This window comes from Eubalaena glacialis, chromosome 9 (genome assembly GCF_028564815.1).
Source record: "Eubalaena glacialis isolate mEubGla1 chromosome 9, mEubGla1.1.hap2.+ XY, whole genome shotgun sequence".
Lineage (NCBI taxonomy): Eukaryota > Metazoa > Chordata > Mammalia > Artiodactyla > Balaenidae > Eubalaena > Eubalaena glacialis.
In genome coordinates, this window is record NC_083724.1 from 124662749 (window position 1) to 124683215 (window position 20467).

A 20467-nucleotide genomic window follows, 5' to 3' on the forward strand; every position below is an offset into this window, starting at 1 on the left:
GTTATATCATTTATTAATGTAGTGATCAAATATTTCTAATCACCTGTCTTGTGTATGACATTGTGCTCGGGAATGTAGAAGTTGTAAAAGAATGAGAACTAGTTGTCGATCTTAAGGAGCTTTTCACAGAGTAAGTTAGATGTGTATGGGACGCAGCTGATGCCTCACAAGAGGAAGTGGGTGCCTCCCCCCTGAAACAGGGGAAACGGTGACAGTTCCTTAAGGCATGGCAGAATGAGAGACAATAGATTGTCAAATGAGAATTGGTGTTATTCCCATTTAACAGTTGCAAGCATAACAAATCAGAAAATTTAAGGTACCTTTGGAAGTTGCAGAGCCCATCATGGTTGATGGAACTCATAACAGTGTTGGGAGTGATCTGATTCCAGAGCCAGCTCTGTTTCGTCTTCTTCATGCATAAAAGGAGGGCAGAAATAAAATCAGTTCCAACTTCCACTACGGTATTCTTTTGTTTTAACCTCTATTATGTCCGATCTGTTGATCTTCATAATTGGAGAGTATTTGTCTCACTTCAGTAAATGAGTCTTAAATGAAACTCTGATGTGTTAATATGTGACTCATTTTGTAATAACAAGACGGGGCCTGAAAGTGAATTCTCCTGAGGCACTGTTGTGGCGAGGTGTTTACCATGGTCTTTCAGAAGCTGTTGAAATCAATGATGAGCTCAGTATTAATTTTAGGCTTTTATTGTATTTGTTGAAGGATGGATAAAGTAAGTTAAAGAGAATAATCACTTAAATATGGTAGTGAGGAAATGTAAAAATAAAGTTTCCAAGGAGAATTTAAATACTTTCTAATATCCTAGTAGGCCAGGTACCCTATTCTGTCCGTTTCTTCTGCGTCGTCATTGTAACCTGGGTAGTTTGTTTATCCCAACAATGAATGTTTGTCATTCAGCGCCTATAGTATGTAACATGTCATGATGCAGTTGCCATAAATATCTATATCATAATGAGATGTGGCTTGTGTAATGAAAAATATATAAGTTCTGCTTTGCTTCGATAAATTGGGAGATTGGGATTGACATATATACACTAATATGTATAAAATGGATAACTAATAAGAACCTGCTGTATAAAAAAATAAAATAAAATTCAAAAATTAAAAAAAAAAGAGGAAAATATTACACAGAAACTGAAAATTAAAAGGGAGGAAAAATGGTAGGGGAAGAAAAACGTGCAGTCATTTTTTATGGTACAACCAGTGGTATTATTTTTCTTTCCCAGTTTGAGGCTTACAGAGATTGTAGTTTCCGGCGTATTCAGAAAAATCTTACCTGTATCTTTTAACAGCTTTTAAATATGTAACTGAACACCAGGAAACCTAGTGTCACGAGTTCTCATCCAAGTGTGTTAGCAGCACGTATATTCTCATAAATCATGGAACTTGAACCCAGTGATCATTCTGTGATAATCTTCCTAAGTTCCAGACATCACGTTCAGGAGATTTGTTCTCCATCCTTGGAGGGATCTTGAAAAACATTAAATCATCACCCAAGTTATAGACGTTTCCTATAGGTAGAACTGTCATGTAGCCTAACCCAGGTGATGTGTCTTTATTTAATGTTTAGTGATTTTTCCTGAAAAATATAATATAGGCTTAAATAGTATAATTTAGACTTAAATGCTCTGCAGTGAAAGAAATGAACTTCTGGGACCCCAGTGATATAACTGACATTCAGGCAGTATGAACAAAGAAAACCAAGAATTTGTATAAATTTCTATTGCCCTCTTTTGTTATGTCTATCCTTCTAAATTAATATTAAGGTTCACCTAATTAATGGCTGTTCTTGCCATCCAAGCAGAATCAGTAACACTCTGCTGAATGATGGAACGCAGCTGGACCCGAGCCTTTGGACCAGATAGTTTCACGCTAGTCCCGCCGCGCACGTGAGCGCAGGGCGGGCACCCCTGCTGAAGGGCAGCGTTGCAGTCTGAACGGATGGCGGCCTCCTGCTTCCAAAGTCCGTGGCGCCTGCGCACAGAGACCCCTGGGAATCCACGGCCAGTGGGCCCCGCCGGCCCCACCAGGAACACCGCCAGAGGGAAAGGGTGGCTCACTGGCCATCACAGGAGGGGGGAGGCCACATGCCATGGGGACCAAGGGGGCCTCAGAAGGGGGTGTTGCCGAGACACTGGTCAGGGTCTGCCTTTGGTACCTTAGGGAGGGTCAACGGCAGTGAGGTTCGTTTGGGGTTGGCTGTTGTCGGAAAGTGGGGTGCTTCTGGGATCGTCTGTCTCATCAGATCTTATTTTCAGGGAGGCTCGTCTCCAGGGAGGGCAAAGCTGCGGTCATTCATTCAGCAGGAGAGGAGGGACTGGGCATTTTGTAGTTTGTACAGTGACTCCGTTTGAAGTGGATGTTGTGTGCGGTTGTCAGCATCCCACAGAGCGACCTGGCTTTGCTCTGAGTCAGAGGAGCGTGCCGGGGTGTGGGCCCGAGCTCAGGGTCAGGTAGGTCCTGGATGTCAGGACGGACTTTTTCTTCCTTCTTTTCTTCCCTCCCTCTCTCCCTCCCTTCTTCTCTCCCTCCCTTCTTCCCTCCCTCCCTCCCTCCCTCCCTTCTTCCTTCCCTCCCTCCCTTCTTCCTTCCCTCCCTCCCTTCCTTCTTCCTTCCCTCCCTCCCTTCCTTCTTCCCTCCCTCCCTTCTTCACTCCCTCCCTCCCTCCCTCCCTTCCTTCCTTCTTCCCTCCCTCCCTTCTTCCCTCCCTCCCTTCCTTCTTCCTTCCCTTCCTCCCTTCCTTCTTCCTTCCCTCCCTCCCTTCCTTCTTCCTTCTTCCCTCCCTCCCTTCTTCCCTCCCTCCCTTCTTCCCTCCCTCTCTTCCTTCTTCCCTCCCTCCCTCCCTTCCTTCTTCCCTCCCTCCCTCCCTTCCTTCTTCCCTCCCTCCCTTCTTCCCTCCCTCCCTTCCTTCTTCCCTCCCTCCCTCCCTTCTTCACTCCCTCCCCTCCTCCCTCCCTCCCTCCCTTCCTTTCTTTTTCTTTCTGGAGCCAACTCCTGCAGACTTGATCCTGTGTGGGGATTGGTGTTACCGCTGTTAGGAACTCCTTCTAGGGCAGCGGGGGCCGTGGGCTTCTGCTCCCCCAACCTCACCAAGAGGTGAGAACCAGAAAGTCTGAGGCCAAATTCACCGCAGCCGTTTTGGTAAACAGGCACCGACGCCGTCATGCAGCTGCTCCCTGTGCTTGGAAACCTCAGAGTCTGACATGATCCCTGCAGGAGTGGTTCCCGCTGCGGGGACGGTGACGTAAAGCAGAGCTCAAAAAACTTTCTGTAAAGGGCCAGATATGCTCGGTTTTCTGGGCTGGGGTCTCTGTCATGACTACCGAGCTCCGGTGTTGAAGTGCCCAAAGAAGCCGTAAGACAATATGTACGGAATGAGCTGGCCGCCAACACACCTGTATTTACCAACCAGGCAGCGGACCTTCTGTGGCCCAGGGGCTGGTGTTTCCAGGATTCCGATGAAAAGGCGAGATCGGCCAGGCTTCTGGTCGCGCGGAGCGGCGTGTCTATGAAGAGAGATGACACCACCCAGGCAGACCTCACCAGGGCTTTGGGGCCCCTGCACTTTCTCTCCTGCATGTGCACGTCTGATGCCAAGTAATGAAAATCGCCTGTAGATTTTCACAGCAAGGTTGCGATCACTCCGTAGCTGTCCCTACAATGTCGATTCCTGTTTCGGGCAACTCAGCTACTGCCGGGTCAGCTCCAGGCTTTAGATACAGTTAAGTTATGCACCTGCGTCCAAGCTCTGCCTACCAAGTGTTTTAAAGTGAATTTCCACCGGGGGGATTTACCTGTCGGCTTCGTGAGGATGCAGGTGTGGATAAGGGGGGGGCACATGGTGGGGTGGGAGGAAGGGAATCCCCTGCACACTGTCATTAGGAAGGTGGGGGCTGGCACTGGCCGGTGTCCCTGCCCCCTCCCGGCTCCCAGTAAGGCCTCAGCCTGCTCTGGACCCCCGCCGTGTCTTCTGTCCTTCACGCCTGATCTCAGCCATAGCCTTGCTCACCGCCTGGGCTCTTTCTCTGTCTCTGTCGTGCTGCTTCTGCTACAGGAGCTTAGATCTCTGCACGGTTCCCATTCAGAGAGGGAGCTCTAATCGCCAGGACGTGATCTTGCTGTGAAAGGACTTTTCTGCCCTTTTCAAAGTTTGATGTCGGGGGTGGGTCTCTTTGGTAGATTAATGTTGTCTTTCTTCCACAGTAACTCTGCGTTGACATCTTTTGCATTAATATACTGAGTGCAGTTACGTGGATGAGTGAGTGAGCCAAGAATTGAAGGAATGAACGTATTAACAGGAAGTTCTGATAGTAGTTAACTAACATTATTTGGAAGAAGAAGGCAGCAATGCTTTATTTATTTGAGGGCTCATTAAATGCCAGAAATTGCATTTTCAGGTTCCCAGTAACGGTGGTTTTATCCAGAGTTTTTCAGTTGAAGAATTTGAAGCTAAAAGTGTGTAGCTTTTTCACGGTCCTTCACCAGTTGACTGTAGAGCTAGAGCTTTCCCCGTGTCCGTGTCTGTAGTATTTCTGCACTGTCTGCCATTCTGCGTTGCCTCAAGAGCCAGCACAGTAGTGGGAACGGAGATTTGCAGGGTGAGCTTCAGAGGAGCCTTGCCACGGGTGCAGGGCGTCACCACCAAGCAGGAGGAGAAGCTGGCAGAGTCGCGGCGAGGCAAGGACTCCTTCCGGCGTGAGGTCATCACAGCCCACCTTCAGGGTCGGGCAGGAGGAGGGAGATTCGGGCTTCACTCCCCAAAGCTGAGGCGCCCTTCACTGCTCATGGTGGCTTTCTGTCCCTTCTCTCGTACTCTCCTGGGTCTCAGCTGAAGCCACTCCCCTCCGGCTGCCTGCGGTGTCCAAGCACTCTGCTTGCACTTCTCCCCGGGACCCTGCATTCCTAAGATGACTTATAAGGTCCTCTTTGTCCTTTCTACTTCCCTGCGGGGCAGGGCTGGGAGAAAGGCTCACCCTGTGGCTGAGAATCCCGAGCTACTCTACCTTCCTGTAACTGCTTCTCAGGGATGCTGGACTGCTTGCCCTCAGGGGATGATGGCAATGTAGACAGAGAGCTGATCAATCCAAGCGACAGATTGCTGGGGACACCAGACACTCGTGTGCAGGTGGCCGTCCCAGTGTCACTTGCCACTCGCTCCCTCAGTTCTGGTGCAGCAGATCGCAGGTGGGGACTGTGCGGTGGGAAACCGCACTTCCCCTGTTTGAGGATGTGAAAAGCCCTACAGAGTAGGAAGCTGACTTTAGGGACAAATATAGTTATATCTGAGGGTGGAGACCGTTAGTAATAGCTGCGTGTGGAAAATGGCAGGAGCGGACATCACTGGTAAAAGGAAAATTCACCATCGATGGGTTTGCAAGACCTTACCTGCTCCCCCACACAGCAGAGGCTCTTGAGTTCATTACAGGGATTTTTAACTTTACTTGCTGGTTTTTCAACTGTCTAAATCCTTTTATCTTTGTAGCATATATGGCCTCCCACCCAAAACTGGTAAACACAATTCTGATCTAATTTAATACCTACATCAGCGTACATTTTAAATATCATATCAGCAGGTCCATAAACAGCTCTGCTAATAATGTATGAAATAGCTTAGCACAGCTCCAGACACATTACCACTGCCAACACCCTAAAATCCCATTTACTTTTGCCTAAAAGTGTTTGATACTGAATTTGCTTTCCCCTGGACTGTAATTAACAACACTTTGAACTGCTAACAAGATTCCATTGACTGGTGATATTAATCACACATTCACGGAGCAATTGGCTATTGCGTTTGATTTTTTGTCTTATGTGCATCTAATCACTGATTAAAACTAAGGAAATGGATCTTTTCACCATGCTCCTTGGACATTTATTTTCTTGGTAGGTTTAGTCTGTGAAGATTTCTCCCTCTCTATTGGATCTTGCTTCTAAATTTCTTTAGATGTGGAATAAGCCCAAGAAACAGTATTTCTTGTCAAGAGGAACAGTTTATTCCAGATAATTAAATCCAAGATAGTTCAAAGAAAACACAGCAAGGAGCATAAATTAGGTTCTATCAAGGGATATAGGACATTCCTCATGAATGGATACCGACAAAACAATTTTGTGGGAAGCTTTAAAAAGTCATTAATAGTTTTGAAACTTTTGAAAACTAGCATATGAGAAGAAAGCTACAAGGTTTAGTTCTATGTTTTTAAAATGTGCTTCAGACATTCACAGCTGTTTCATCTTTATATTTGACAGTATTCTGAGCTTGCATCTAAGATTTCTGCACATATACTCTTGTAGATTTTTTTTTTTTTTTGCATTTGCTCAAATGCCATTTTGAGAAGCAAAGAATAAAATGTAAATATCAAAATGGAATGAATCTGGAAAAACAAAAGGGATCTTCCCAATGATCATAGGACCTCTCTTACCTATAAATAGTATTTAGAACTGTGTTGTGACTTAGCCCCAGAGTCAGACTCTGTGCTCCAGGGAGACAGGACACTTTATCTTATTCACTGATTTTAGTTTCTTGCTTAGAACTGGAGCACAATAGATGATAAATATTTGCTAGGTAATCAGTGAGCAAAAATAATTTAAGTTGGAATTCTTAAATTATTTTGCATAGCAAAAGTGCTATTAACACTTGGAAATTAACTAATAAAATGAAAAATTAGAAAAGTGAAGCATAATAAAAGTGGTAAAGAGAATGGACTACAGCCACGGGTGGTTTGGGTTTGGGTCTTGTGTCTGGTAGTCCCAGCCGTGGGACCTCGTCAGTAAGCCTTTCCTCCCAGGTTGATTCCAGTGTATAAAGAGTGATGCTGTACAAAGACACTACGTTAGAGGTGGTGGTTATTATTGTTGTTACTAGTCCCTGATTCTGGACTCTGTGTAGGTATTAAGGACTCGTACAAATACACCAACGTCATGATTTTTCTAGAGGCCACATGGCAACCTTAAAACATTTAGACCAACTTTGAATCTGGACGGAAAGGACAAATATATCTTGTAGCAGCAATTCTGGTTATGATGAGTTAGCGTCTGTGTGTCTACCTGGACGCCTCGACTGTCCTGAAACCCCCCCAGCCCATCGCCGCTCCTTCCCGACAGACCTGTCCTCCTACACATACACACTCACACACAAGCACACACACACACACACCACACACATGCCACACACACACACACGCACACACAAGTTACGATCTATCCTGAACTACTTGTGGTCTTCAGGCTTCTCCGTGCTTTCTCCTGCCCGCATGCCTTTCCATTTGCTTCTACGGGAAATGACTGTTCTTGTGGATTTTGAAGCTACAGTTCTTGTTCTATGTCCTCTGACCCTGACCCTGTGAGGCTGAGGCAGATTTAACACTTTGTATGTGGCTACATAATGTTGCCACCACGATGACCTCTTTATAGACTAAGTCAGGGGTCCCCAAACCCCGGGCTGTGGACCAGCACCGGTTCGCGGCCTGTTAGGAACCGGGCCGCACAGCAGGAGGTGAGCGGTGGGCCAGTGAAGCTTCATCTGCTGCCCCCCATCGCTCCCCATCGCCTGCATTACTGCCTGAACCGCCCCCTGCCCCGGTCCGTGGAAAAACTGTCTTCCACGAAACCCGTCCCTGGTGCCAAAAAGGCTGGGGACTGCGGGACTAAATTACGGGAGAACAGAGGCTGCGTCTGCGTATTTCACCTTCCAGCGGCCGGAGCCTCCCCTGTACCTGGCCCCTCAAAGCTTCTGAATGAACATTTGTGAAGCTCCCCCTTCCTCCCCCCTTGCTGCTCCCCCCTCATCCTTTTCTCTTTGTCCTCCTTCTGTACATGGCTCACCTGCAATAACCAAGTGCAATACAAAATGAAACCAAACATATGTAATATAATGGGTACTAACACTAATCTTTTATTCCATAATATTCAAAACTTACTTAACGTTTGCCCTTATAAAAGTACCAGTGAGGAGCCCAGAGCACCAGTAAAACTGGATACCACAGGCTAAACGTTAGAATTGAGCCATTAAATAATTTATTCATTTTTTGGTGTATTCAGGAGAAAGAAAAAGGAAGCAGAATTGTTTGTTCTAAAACTTACACGTATAAAACGACTTACTTTTTTTTCCAACTGAAAGCACATGTAATGTAGAATGTATTGTTTTACATAAGATTGTTTTAAAAGGAGGTTTGTTCCCTTAAAAACATTCTGGTAATTTGAGCTACAAGATGCAGTTGATAAGAACATCATGTGCATTTCCTTATGAATTTCATTTCTCTTCATCTGAGCTGTAGTTTTTTGTCTTTCTTTTTATAAGGATGAGATCACAGTAGTACAAGATAGTAGGCATTGCAGGGTTGTGTGCAAATCTAAAGAACTGTGAAAAGTGGGTGTGTATGTGTGTGAACACCTATGTATACACACACACACACACACATACTTGTTACAAAAGATTAATTATCCTTTCAAAACTGATCTTTTCAGATCATAAAATTAATACCAAAAGAATATCATGTTTTTAAATTTAAGGTACATTTATTATTTCCTGTCTTCCTTTATATAGGATAAAAGGGGTGAACCTCCACCGTACAACTTCTGGTTTTAGTTTTTATTTTGATTGGTGTATTTATTTTAGTGCGATTAAAAAAATCAACTCAGTTGCATGCATACTTTTAGATGTATGTGTCAGACTTCCACTTCCGTCTCTTTGTGTGGACATGATATCACTACGGTAAATTTATTTTTATTGGTATGGTTCTAACAGGATGTAAAAGTAGCAAGCTAAGTTATGAAGAGAACTATATAAATTTTAAAACATTTCTAATTTTTGGTTGCTGGTATCTGAAGTCACACTTTTCTGATTTTCTAAATATATATTTTGGCTATTAGATTACCTAATACAAAGAAAAAGTCTTGTAGTAGAGCATAAGCTTAATTAATTAGTGGACACATAAGAAAATAAACTGTACTAGTTTAAAACTTAGTAGATTTCTTATTGTGGAAGAGGCTATTAGCAAGCATACAGGTTATAATTTTTATATTGGTTCTATGTTGTGTGCTTTATTATAATTAGAGTTGGAAAATGCACAGCGCTGTATAGGATTCCCTGTGTTATAAAATTTTATTGTAATTCATTTTAACGTAAATTTTAGTGTGCAAACACATTTATTTCCTATTCCTATATTTGTTGACAGGTGCTGCTTTTTGGTGACTGCAGACTGAGGGAGGAGGGATGAACTGATACTTGTCCTAAATCCCATGCAAATATTGTTACTGATTTTATCTCACCTCTTTATCATAAGGAAAAATGTTCTTTAGCGTAATTTTTCTCCAGCTATCAAATTGGCTGAAATGTTCTCAGCCTTTTGGAGATGTGATTTTTTTTATTGTTGGATTCATAGCATTTTATCAGAAAACACTGTCAGCGTAGATACACGGCATTTGGGGGACACACCTGTGAGGACCTTGGTCCACATCAAGTCCATCAGAGCTGCCGAGGGTGCGCACAAGCTCGGTGTGGTTTGCAGCCTGTGCTGGGCAGGGACAGAGATGGGACTGAGCACTGCAAAGCCTTCTTAGCTGTTTGACACGAACATTTATATTGATCTCTGTTTCTATGGATTAACTCCAGTAGTGATGAATTTGGGTTTGTATGTCTGTTTTGGTTTCATTTTTTAATAATTCATTTTGTTGTATTTTACTAAAGGCTTGTTCTGAAATGTTTGGGAAAAATAAATGTTCTCCCCCCAGCCTGCCCCTTCTGAGGCCCTGCTGCATCGCACAGGCATCACAGTGAAGTGACTGAATCTTGAAATTGAAGAGACTAGGGGAGATTTGAAATTCCTTTCCTTCAAAATCCTGACGGTGGAAAAATGAAGTGTTCTTGTGTCCTAAGAGGGGAAGGGTCTCCAGCACCTCGAACCTAGCCCGAAGGGCCCTACCTCCTGGTGGTCTTGCTTCTGGGCTTGGATGGGGTGGGTGCAGCCACTTGCTGTGAACAACAAATCAAAGGTGCAGTAGTGATGGGGTGTCATCCTGGGATGAGCGTAAAGAGACCATCTTGTGTGCCAGGCTCCCTGGCAGGGTCCTCACACGGAGGGTGGCCCCGTGGGGACCCCCGTGTGGCAGGGAAGGGGCTGAGCCAGTAAGGAGCTGGAACCCCCATCCAGAAGGGAGCAAGGATGCTGCATCACCAAAAATGCCTGACAAATCGGAAGCTCTTTGTCAGTCAGGCCTCTAGGAGGGACTGTAGCCTGGCTGGCACCTTGATTGCCCCTGAGAGAGCCTTTGAGCCATGCCCAGATTCTGGACCTTCCAGAACTCTAAGATGGATGTTTATTGTCCCAAGCCTCTAGATTTGGGCCTAAAAGGAGGTGGGGTTGCTTTATCTGGTCCTGGTGCCAGAGAAGCAAGTGGCTCCTGGAGACTGTTTTAGCCACTGTCTTCTCCATTATCCTTTACTGACTGTAATGCTCATTTTTGGCTCTCTGGGAACTGGGCTATTTTTAAAAACTACCGTGTTGATGGTGTTGGTTCTGTTGTTTCAGTGTTTTAAGAAGTCTGAAATATAAACCTTAAATATTGGAACAAACCCCAATATGTATACATTACTAATTTTTTGAATTGAGCAAAGGATCATTCTTTCAGAAAGTCTTCTCTCTCTGCAGAGAAGAGGAAGATAATACTCACAAAGCGAAACTTCTAGGGCAACAACACATCACACTTTAGTTCGAAGATTTTATAAACCCGTGAACTGTGAACGTAATGCTGTTACTATAGATAATAGCTGTGCATCAGGATCTCAATTTATACATGAGGAAATAGAATTATAATAATAATAACCATGAGGGCAAATCAAAAATTTTCTTAAACACAAAAGTGAAATCTCAGTGTGAACCAAATAGCTTTCAATTTTTGTCTAAAGATAGATACGTTCAGAAAGGAGTTCCCAGGTATTGATCATGAATAAGGACCCAGTTGTACGTAATCGGAGTTCGTGTGTAAATATATCCCCCGCCCACTCTGTCAGTATAGCATCTGAAGAGCTTGCTTTTGCTGCTGGAGGTGTAAAAAAGCACAGAAATATACTCTTGACTCAGTAAGGAACCAACTAATATCCTTTCTTTCTTAACATAGCACATTCTAAAAAAGAGAAATACTATTTTGCTTTCATTTATGATGAGTAGCTTCTATCTGTTTTACACAGTATTTAAATATTTACTAGTACTATATTTTCATTGACTTTTATACGCTGATGATTTGTATCAGACTGATAGTATGCATTTAATGTTTGTATATAATATAAACTTATTTACATTTGATATGATGAAACATATTTGAATTACAGTCAATATTTAGTTTCATATAGTTGTTTGAAATCATGAATTTTGAACACTAAGATAATGTTGTTATAAACACCAAAAGATTGGGATTGACATATACAACTACTACATATAAAATAGATAACTAACAAGGACCTCTCTATAGCACAGAGAACTCTACTTAATAATACTCTGTAATGACCAATACGGGAAAAGAATCTAAAAAAGAGTGGAGGTATATATATATATATATATATATATATATATAAAACTGATTCACTTTGCTGTACACCTGAAACTAACACAACATTGTAAATCAACTAAACTCCAATCAAAATTAATTTTAAAAAACACCAAAAGAATGTGAAATAAATATGGAAATCTGGATGCTGCTCTTTTGTTCCGATGACTAAACAATAGCTAAAGTTTTGATTTACTAACCTGAGCAGTGTTCTAGGGTTAGAAAGCAGTTTTGTGGAACCTAGAAGCAGGTTGCATCAATTTGCCCACGGTTTTCATTTTAAATGGAGAATCATGATGTCATACAGAATTGTCAGGCATCCGGTCGCCATACGTTTGCAACCTGGGCCTAAAACACTTCTTTTGTGTAAAATATCATAAGAACTTTTAGAATCACATTCTTCTGTGGTTCTGGATTATACATCTTGATTTCTTGTGCTGAAAATATGGTAAATGCATCTGCGGATTATCCAGGGCTACATGATATATTTATGATCAGAAAGTGGAAATGAAATATTTGGCAAATTCATGGGCTTTAAGGTTTGGAGATTGAATCACACAGATTCAGAACATTAAACACCTTTTTTTTCCCCCAACCCAAAATATTTGTTATCCTGTATTAATGGAAATAGAGAGGTATTCCATTAAATACTGCTTTCGTATTTTTTTTACACGCGTTCTTTTATGGGGCATCGTAGGCCAGGATAGGAGGGATCCGGGTCTTTTCCAGTTTAAGACCCACTTTGCAGGCCTTAGGGGCTCAGTCAGGACAACTCCTCTGGGCGTTGATGGTGGGGGGGCCAGAGCAGCCTCGTCTCAATAAAACTTTATTTGTAAAAACAGGTGGTGGGCCACCCATGGGGTGCATTGGCTCACCTGTGCTGTTCTCGGGGGGTTTAAGCATGTGTTCGCGGCTTCCCCCCCGCCCCCCCACCTCCAGCGGGTGGCTGATCTCTCTCTGCTTCCCTGGCCTCACCTGTGCAGCAGAAGTGACAGCAGACACGCTGCCTCTTACAGATGCTGAAAGCTAGGTTCTGGGAACCTGGTCCAGGGCAAGCGAGTGGAGCTCCAGGCCGCTGTGGTTCTCAGTTTCTGTTCCTGTTGGTGTTCTTGTAGTTAAAACCCAGGCTCCCAATATTTGAAAGTCCTTATTTTATTTATTAAGGCAAATACTTCTGTGCCATTCCCTGAAATTAATGAATTGCAAGTTTTGTATATCAGTGTGAAACTAACCAGTCCACATACATATGCAGAAGAATTTCAGCCTTGATGTGCAGGGACTTTCAGAGACGGTTGAGGAATCCTCCAATGCACATTTCTTTTGACACAGTTTATTTTATTTATGTGTTTAATCTGCGGTGAGTCAGGGAGCATAAAAGTGCTCTCTGAGAAGTAAAGGGCTCACTAAAGTGGTATAAATGAATTCTCTCAGGGTCCTAGGACATCACTGGAGAGACGAGGGGGACTTGAGTAATAAACGCGGCCTTGGGGGCTGAAACAGTTGGTTGTCTCATGGCTAATTCCTTTGTGCCCAGACAGAGCTTACTTCCTCTATCTTGGGATCAAATCATGTGTTAAGGGGGGCCTCCTCTTTTGTGAAATGTACTGGCTTAACTCTTACACTGGGCATTCCTCCCATGATGGGGTGAGATGTACATGAGGCTGTCACAGCATAGAACACATTTCAAAAAACAGACAGACTTTCATTGCTGTTCTTGAGCTTATACAACTAGCAGTGCCTCGTGAGTTCCCTGAGCTGTTGAAACACAGCAAACAAGAAGAGGTCACTTTAGTTGGCAAATCCTAAAGTTTAGTGTGAGAGGGTTTGGGGAACATAATCGCAAATCACAGAAATTCTAGGGAACTTCCCTCGCCAGCCCTCAGCATAGGCCCACACAGGCGTCATCATACTGTTTGACTTCTGTGGACATTTACAAAGATTAACAGAGCTTTTGTTAGTAAGTAGAGCAATAGCTTATACTTATCTTTGCTTTCACTCTGGAGGTTTGAATCCAAAAGTACAGTTGTACAACAGTTCAGAATCGGGTGTATTCCTGTCTTTTATGTTTTCCCCAAATGCAGACACTTTGCTGATTCACTTGCTCCTTGGGAATACACAGATCTTTCAGTGGAAACTTTGGCCCAATCTCTCTTCCCCGGAAGACGACTAGGGGCCCAAATTGCTCTCTCTGTCTCTATGCTTCTATGACTGTGTCCTGTTAGGGTGACCAGGAAGTCGTTTGTCTCCTGCCGGCTTGTGGAAAAGCTCTTGGTGGTCGTGGTCGTTGCTGGGAATCAGGACTTAACCAAATAGAGGCCAGAGGGTCCAGGCTGCGATGTCAGGGGAGTGGGTATGGATGCAGAGTGATCGATGGGGAGCAGGGGATGCAGGGAAAGTCCAGGATGGGAACTAGGGTCAGAGGATGAGCAGGGCAGTCCCAGGGAAGAATGGACAGAGGACAGACTGATACGCACACACAGAGTCAGGATGCCGAGGACGCCCTGGGACGTGCCCCTGGATCTGCTGCAGGTCCAGTGGCCCCGTTCCAAGGCCAAACCCATCATGCAGCATCAGATTCCCAGTGGGACTGACCTTGTAAGGGTTTACCTTATGGGTTGCAGCTTCAATTCTGCCAACAAGGGCTCTTTGGAGGTTCTGGATTCTGTGTATGGGAAGGCACAACCAAGCCAGGGGTGGAGAGCTTGTGTGTACCTTTTTATCCTCAGGACTAACTAACTGTATGACTTGGGGGGCCTTCCACCGATTAATTATTTGCTAATATACCACAGTTTTCTATTCTCTCTCACGTTTTTGAGTTCTGACTGTGCTCAGCCCGATATCACTTTGAGTCTCTAGAAAGTGATGGTGGTTGATTTTGGATGCCGTCTGGGAATTCAGGAGGGGATGAGGCAAGTGGCTTTTCTCCCCATGGCTGATGATGGCTTCCCGTGGACCAGCCCCACCACCACCCCAGGTTCTGTTGGTCAGCAGGTTACGGGGCCAGGCTGGGCTAGGGGCAGGGGATGCCCTGCACCTTTCCTGGGAGTGACGGGAAGGAAGGATGCCCAAGAGGAAAGCCCCCGATGGGCACCTCCTCCTGCAGGTCGGGAGCTCCAATGCCCTTTCACAGAGGGAGGCCTGGGAGGACAGGATGATCCTCGGAGACCTGGGTGGGCTCACCCTCGGGTCTCTGTGTCCTACACAAGCGTGTGAAGACCTCTCACCTACATTGCAGATCATCTGCTTGCTTTCTCTGAGACAGAGTCCGTCTGGACTGCAGCCGGCTCTCACATCAGATTCTGGGCTCCTTGAAGTCCCAGGCCACGTGGCACTAGGTTTTCTTTTTCTTTAGCATCTACTAGAAGCAAAATAAATATTTATTGGAAGGATTGAACAAAACACATCCCGAGTCTCTGATACAACATTGGATGGTGAATAAGGTCACATGATGTGCGTGTGGCTTCAGAGGTCACGGGTCACAGTACTCCAAAGGCGTCTTTCCCTCTGCCCGCCCATAGGTTGCAGGCTTCCCCCAGCAACTCCACATGTTTTACTGAAAAATCCCATTTTCATATGATGTCAATTTAAGAAAGATAGTCATTTTTAACATCATAATGGTAAGTGACAATTACTCGAATGTTTTTCTGGCTGGAATAATAATAGGTACCAATTTTTAAGTGCTTATTGTGAGCTATAAGCTATATTCATACTTTGCATATTTTAATAATTTAATCTTCCTCAGCTTAAGGGCATTATTACTAGTCTCAATTTTCAGAAAAGAACAGTTAAGGTCAGAGTTGAAATATCAGAGTAACTGGTAAATACAGGGTTTAAATATAGGCTTTTCTTATTCAGAAACCTCACTCTTGGGCCCCCGATGTCCTATTATATGTTTCTCTTTTTTTTCTTTCTTCATATTTTTTTATTCTAACTCATTCATTGGAATTGTCAAGCTAGGATTTGAAAATTTGTACCAAGATAAGTTTATCTTTGTCTTCCTAATTATTATTTATGAAATTTTCTCAGAAAATGAAATTTTCTTTCATTTTTCATCATAATTCATAAAAATATTTGAAACATAATTGTTATATGAATGACATCACTGATAAAACACTACTGCTTTTGGAGGTTGGTTGTGTCACCACCCCGCCCCTTCCCGTCCCCCAAGTGCTCTGTACTGGGATTTGTAGCTACAAGATTTTGTTACATCAAGTCCTTTTCTCTCTTATACTAAATTTCAGTTCCTAATCATGCTTGACCGACATTTTACACTGCAGATTCAACCATTTCAAATCAAGTCAGGCAGTCTTGGATCTGTTATATCGTTTAAAATAGTGCATCACTAATGAAATACAACGTGTAAATTCTTAACATAATGAAATATACTTATAAATGCCTTAGAGTAAAAGATGCAATCTAGGTGGGACTGTCAGTTAAAAGCAAGACTGGGAGACAGCTGTCGAGAGGGGCTTTCTCTTTGTTGTCCTGATGCCATCACTTCAGGGGAGAGTTTATCCCAAAGACACTTACTGTAATAAGTGTCAGTGCACATAGTGGGTAATACCAGAGATGTGTATTTATTTACTTTGTCTCTGGACTAAGATTGCTGGGCTTCCATAGTCATAAATAGGTAGTTGTGCAAATCTGGAAAGAAATCTTATCAATCTTATACCACATGGGTTTTTTGGGGGGGAGGGGCAAAGCTGATTGGCTAAAACATAGCTGCCTGTGAGTTGTCTCATATGACTGAAATATTATTTAAATGTCATTTAAATGTTTTAGACAGACACTAATGAAATGTATCTCTATAATAGACTCATCTATTTAAAATATATATGCATACATTTACATATATGTATATATTTTGACATAGATGCATGAGTGTGTTTTGTGTGTGTGTGTGTGTGTGTGTTCCAAATGGATGACTAATACAAAGGGCTCACGTGACATCCTAGATTCTCTGATAGCAAACTTCAGGTGGGGAAGGGAAGTACTATGGAAGTACTATCATCTGAACGATCTTGGTGTAGGTTGACCCTAAAATCCTATACCCCACCTGAAACTGGACTGTCATATTTTGGGGATATGAGTATGGCGTTTCAGAACTACCCACCGTTGATAACCATCACTTTAGCACTTATTTTATTTTTACAATGTCTCCAAAAGCATTATTTTCCATGTCCCGTTTTGTAATCGTGTAAATACTTTCTTTTATAGCTTAAAAATCCTTTATGCCAGTTATTTAATATAAATTATAGAACACTTATGGGACTATAGGACACAGTTGTGTCCAGTAGTCATCAATAGAATCTTTATTGATTATTATTTAAAGGTGGTGTGCCCTGCTAGCAATTTTCAGATACATATCTCAGGAAGGTCCCGTTGTCTGCGCAAACCTTCGTGGCCTCGGGGGCAGGTTGGGCGGCTCAGCACCGGCGGTGTGATGCCTGCGTGTAGCTCTTCGCATGTTCAGCTCTAGCCCTCGGGGGGCTCTCGGAGCTTCCAGTGTCTCCTTTTCCCGGTTGATCACGTGTTAGAATCCATGAGGATGCTGAGTAATCCCTGCCCTAGTTTCCTAGTCCCTGTGATGCCTTCAGGCATTGGGAGAATTAATCACCGTAGATGCAGCAGTGAGTGAATGATCTAGACAGTTCATCTGAGGGTATAAACTGGTCCTTCCCACCTACTTCAAAGCCTGATTCTGACCAGCTATTGTCATGGGAAACTAGTTTCTCTATTCTGGGCATGGTTTTTATTCTGAAACATATATTCTGAATGTATAAAAAAGTACTTAGACATTTATGTATGAGTGATTTGTTATAAAATATTATAAACAACATGGAAGAAATAACTAAAGGATGGTAAATCCACACAGATGGATGTGAGACGTTCAGTATTTTGACAAAACATATTAATACAGTTGTAAAACGCTCTTAATAAGTGATGCACAAAACATCTGGATATAATATTGAACATACAGTATTATCTCAATATAGTAAACCATGTGTGAAGAAAAATCTGTTCCTGTTAGCAGGTCTTTGCTGTAGGATAATTTGATTCATTTGTGTTTCTGTATTTCCCAAAAACTCTATATCACGGGTCCTCGGGTAGGTGGTTTTTCCCCCTGAGGAGGCATTTGGCAGTATTCGGTGACAGTCTCGATGCCACACCTGAGGGAGATCACTGCTGGCCTGTCGTGGGTGGCGGCCAGGGATGCTGGTAAACAGCCTGCGATGCTCCACAGAGCCATCCCCCCACCTGCCCCCGCCCCAGACAACAAAGAATTATCTGCTCAAAGTGTCAGTGGTGGCGAGGGTGAGAAACTGTGCTCTATCTTATTTAAAATCAGGAAAAATAGGACATTAAAACCACAAGGAAAAGGCTTAAATCACAGGATACAGAAATCAAATTTTCTTCTGCAGACCACATTTTGGGGAAAACTGTCAAATATTATTTCTTTCAATATAAGAAATTGGAAAAGGTGCAGAATTAACTCTGATTGTCACTATAATTCACGGTGTAAGCTCCGGAGCGTGAGCTTTGCCCAGTGGGACCCTCGGACTTGGTGTCAGTCATCTGAACCTGAATTTCTCCAGTCGTGGGCATTTCCTGAGTTGTTTTCTAAATCCCCAGTTGGCTTATTCTGGATCTAAATTGAAGCCTGGGAATAACCAACAGTCACTAAAGCTTTTTGAGACAAAAGAAATTGTGCCTGAATGAACACTTCATGTGAAAATACTTTGATTTCTCATCCTGGCAACATTCCTAAGATTTAATGCGGTGAAACCATTTTCAGAAAAATAAAAGTCTAGTGATATGGGAACACAAAGAAAAATATCTAAAAATAGCTAATAGGGGAAGGACTTTGCTTTTCTGTACCATGTCAGATGGCCAGCTGTCCGTGATGCCCTTGACATAACAAAAAGCCAGGTCATGTTGTACATTATGATTATAGATTTTTTTATAGCTCTGATCCCAGATTAAGCCAGTGTGATCATGTTATTCTGAAGGACGTTCAGTTAAGTTGTCGAGGTTCGCATTTACCATCGCGTTGTTTTCTCTATATGCCTGCGTACTTCCTGCTAACCGGTACAGTGTTGAGTATTTCAAACACTACGTGTCGTGGCAGGCGTGATGCTGTCATGTTATCAGGCCTCAGTGTCAGCCCCACTCCTGTGCCAGCCTTTCTGCAGCCCAGAGTCACCATTGTAGTAAAAAACCTTCCCACACCTTTCTGGATGGTGCCATGGTAGCTGTACCGCTTCAGAAAGTCTGAGGGGACAGCAGAAGTACTTGTCTTCTGGCATTAACCACAGTCATTAATGTTGGCTTTGAAAAAGTTCTCTGCATCTCACATCTGACATTTGGGGGAGGGCTGCAGTGTGGACATCACTTTGAAAAATGTGATGAGGGATCCGTAGCTCTTTCTACAAAAAAACAGAAAAACTACAGGACTTTGTCAGCAGTCAAGACAGCTTGTCCGGTGGTGATGTTGACCAGACACTAAAGGGATGACCTTAGTCCTTCTGACTGGCAAACATACTTTAGCACCTGCTTCTTGCCAAGAGTGGGCTGGTGCTTTACATTTTTGTAACTAATCCCCGCACCACCCTTACCAGACAGGTAGGTATTCTTTTTCTGACTTTAGTACAAGCATCTGAGGTTTAGACCATCTTTTTCTCTAGCCTCATGCAGCTGTTAGATGGTGGAGCCAGACTTCAAATTCAGGTCTGCATCTCCAGAGCCATCACCAGGGGCCAGAGTCTGGCTTTGCCTGTGTTTCAGGAGAATCCCAACCCTCTCCATGCTTGGAATGGAAGACAGTCATCTTCCCCACGCAGTGAGCGGTAACTTGAAAAAGTGATTACACGAGCATGCTGGGATCTTCAGCTGAAGTTTGAGAATTTGAGTGTAGGTACTTGAGTTGAAAACCTAGTTTCCCAAGATCTGTATCATGCTATAATTTTTTTAAAAGTGAGATTTTAAGATGAGACTAAGCAATCAGTATTTGTCTAATTATCCAGTGGTGTTATCCATCCTTCATCTAATCCTGGATAATTTAGTGCAGAACCTGTCAGCGTGTTTTGCCCTAAAATGCCCCCTCTCTTGTTATAACCCTATCTCAACATAAATAGAAGACCGACAGACGTGTCTTCTGTGGTTTTTCTTTTCTTCTTTCCTTTGAGGGTGAGAGATGGGGGTGAAAAAGATGGTAATGAGTGATTCGTCACAATAAGGAAAAAGTTTTGTAACAACTTAAAATTTTTCAATAACTCAATTAGGGAAGTATATTTATTTCTGTAATTAAAATGCTCTACGTTCCCCCTCAGTACACTGGAGGGTATTAGCAAAGAGGGTAGAAGAAGATTGAAAGAATCTCTGCTTGGCCTTCTGGGTTCCCTACATTCTGAGGTTTCTGGTGGGTTAGGATTTGGGGCTGGGGACTGTTTCATCAAGGAGCTTCCCATGGTGCACTTCTCTTGCTTATGATGGTGGAAATAGCTTATTAATTTGAACAGTGAAATCGGTTCTGTTTGCATAAGAGATGATCTGTTTGAGGTGCCTTTACAAGGCTTTTAGGTAAAAACGGTGAATAAAATTGAGTCAGTCAGTTGCCTCAGCTCTGTGCACTATCCGTTGCCCCACTTTTGTGCTTTATGGTCAAATGTACTAAATATACAGTAAATGTAATGATTCTTTCCCATATCAAAGATTGAAATTTTAGGCGAGATTTAATTAGGTGCGCATTTTTTCTCAAGCTTCCCAGTGCATTTTGATGAATTCCTTAGATGTTCAGTTGCCTGTGCCTGATGTTCATAAAGTATATTTATAGCGTCTGGGCCGCTGCAGAGGAGTCACCTGGTATGTTTCCTGCTATGGTAACCGTTCCTGTTTTTTTTTTTTT

The 20467-nt window shown here is 43.2% G+C and overlaps 1 protein-coding gene across 4 annotated transcripts in view; it reads left to right on the plus strand.

Moving 5' to 3' along the window:
* Positions 1 to 20467, plus strand: part of SPOCK3 (SPARC (osteonectin), cwcv and kazal like domains proteoglycan 3) — a 441020-nt gene that overhangs the window by 126243 nt on the left and 294310 nt on the right. The gene's annotated exons all lie outside the window — the stretch shown is intronic.